This window comes from Mastomys coucha, unplaced genomic scaffold (genome assembly GCF_008632895.1).
Source record: "Mastomys coucha isolate ucsf_1 unplaced genomic scaffold, UCSF_Mcou_1 pScaffold22, whole genome shotgun sequence".
NCBI lineage: Eukaryota > Metazoa > Chordata > Mammalia > Rodentia > Muridae > Mastomys > Mastomys coucha.
The window spans coordinates 261,541,895-261,544,483 of record NW_022196905.1 but is presented as its reverse complement, the minus strand read 5'-3'; positions in this window follow the sequence as shown (position 1 = coordinate 261,544,483).

Sequence of the window (2,589 nt, the reverse complement as noted above, 5' to 3'; positions counted from 1 at the left end):
CTGTCTCTCTGGCTCTTCTCTCTGTGAAGTTCTGATGGCAGCCGTACGGTTTTAAATGCTATAGCAAGATAGTCAAGAGCACAGTGCAAATACAAGAGTCAGGTTGCAGCACTCATGTTTGCTAAATACGCTTTTATGTTTTTTAGCATTTTTGTAATAAAAATATTGGAGAAATACTTTTTGGTATTTTTATACTTCACTTGGTTTCTTAGTTAAAAGTGGATAAGACTGGTGAAATGCACCATGGTGGTGGCACACGCCTTTAATCGAAAAAAAAAATAAAAGAAGATCTTGTTGCTTCTTTTTCTTTTTTGTACTACTGGGAATTGAACCTGGGGCCTTACATATAGCAGCTAAGTGCTCAACCATTGAATTCTAACTCTAGTCATCTGTTGTTTGTTTCTATCCCCTTCTTACATCTCCCCCTCCCTTCTCTCTCTCTCTCTGTGTCTTTTTACATTTTTTTGGAGACAGGGTCTCACACTGTAGTCCTAGCTGGCCTGGAATTCTGATAATGTAGATCAGGTTGGCTGTGAACTCACAGTGATCCACCTGCTTCTGCTTCCCATGTTCTGGGTAGTGGCATGCACTACCATACCCTGGCTCATACTGTTTCCTAAACACTCTGTAGATGTTCATGGAATAGGTTTCTGCCTGCAACCCCCACTCTTCAAGCCTTATGTGTTTCAGCGAGTTACCACATCTTATATTCTAGTCTGTACAGGCCTATAAATGTTTGTCACATGCTTTGTAATATTGTAAGGTGAATGCCAGAATAATGTGAATCCAAGAGGATGACTTCTATTCCTCAACTCCTGTAGTGACTCAGACAGATTTAAGGAGCCAGGAGAGGCCTGGGACACTGCAGGGAAAAGCACGTTAAGGCTGGTGTTGTGGTAGAGTTCTTGTGTAGCATATGTAAGATTCCAGATTCGGTTCCCAGTACCACAAAAATTAACTAAAAGCAAAAATCCACTTGCTATAAGTCCTAGAGAATTTACTTCTGGTTTTCATAGTCAATATTTTTTATTAGTAATTTCATAGTCAATATTTTTTGTTAGTAATTACTATAGTTACAGAGTGTGCAGATGGAATTTTTTGTGCATACACACACATGTACATGTTGTAGATGTGCAGTAATTGTTTTTTAAAAATCTCTCTTGGAGCAGCAATGGGGAGCCAGAGTCAAGCAGATCTCTGAGTTTGAGGCCAGCCTGGTCTACAGAATGAGTTAACAGGACAGCCAGGGCTACACAGAGAAACCTTATCTTGAAAAACCAAAACCAACCAAACAACCAAAACCCCTCAAAACCTGGTCTTGGATTTTAATCTATGTTAATATAAAGCTACTTTAGTGTATGTATTGGGTTAACTTGCCTGTTGATGGATTTGTTTTCTGTGTTTTACTGTATCAGTAATACTTTTATATTAAATTTGTTTTAAGCGTTATTGCTATTAGTTGCATTTGTAGAATTGCTAGGTCAAGGATTATAAATAAAGTTGTGATTTTTACTCGATTACTTTGTGTTAAGAATGTACTGGCTCATGTTCAATGGCTAACAGTATTTGAAGGCTTCATTTTTTTTTTTTTTTAATTTAACCTACCTTTCAGATCAACCTATATGCTTACCCCACTTCCTGAGTGTACATTGATGTGTGTGTGTGTGTGTGTGTGTGTGTGTGTGTGTGTACATGCGTGTGTGTGCATGCCAGAAGGCATCACTATACCCTTTGGAGCTTGAGTTATCAGTGTTGGCAGGAGTTTGGCTTGTTGCTGGGTTTTGGACACTGATGTAGTAGTACGTTAAGTGTTCTATTTTTAATTTTTTTTTTTTTTACAATGTGTGTTTATGAGTATTTGATACATGTGATACATGTGTGCAGATATCCTCAGAAGCTATAGAGGACATCAGAACCCCTGGAACTAGAGTTATAAGTGTTTCTGAGTTCCCTGAGGTGGGTGCTGGGAAACAAACTTGGGATCTCTGCTGAGACATCTTGCCAGTTCCAGGATGTTTTTTTTTTTTTTTTATTTAAAAGAGTGTTTAAGCTGGATATAGTGGCTCACGCCTTTAATCCTAGCACTTTGGAGGAAGAGGCCAGCAGATCTCTGAATTTGAGGCCACCTGATGTACATAGAGAGACCTTATCTTTTCAAAAAAGAAAAGAATATTTATTTTGACAATTTCATGCATTTCTATGGTGCACCCCGATCATATCTAGTTTAAAGACTCTATGTATCTCCTCTGTGTTCTGCTTTTCTTGAATTTATTGTGGGTCTGATGTTTGAAATACGTGACTAGATGGTAACCTGAAAGTGAAAGGTTTTTCAAGGTTGGATGTTGGGTATTATTTGGATTTCACAGCAGTTCTTCTGTCTCTGCCTAAAAAATGCTGATAACTTCCTGGTATTCATGTTTATCATGAAATTCACTTGCCACTGTGCAGAATAGTACTTGAAAAAGAAGGAACATGAAAGCTTTGCCTAAGTGTGGGTAGGACCCCTCTTGAGTTCAGTCAGCTGAATGTACTTTGACTCAGGGTCGGATATGGGTCTTGATGGAAGGGAAAAGTAGTTCTTGGATAGTC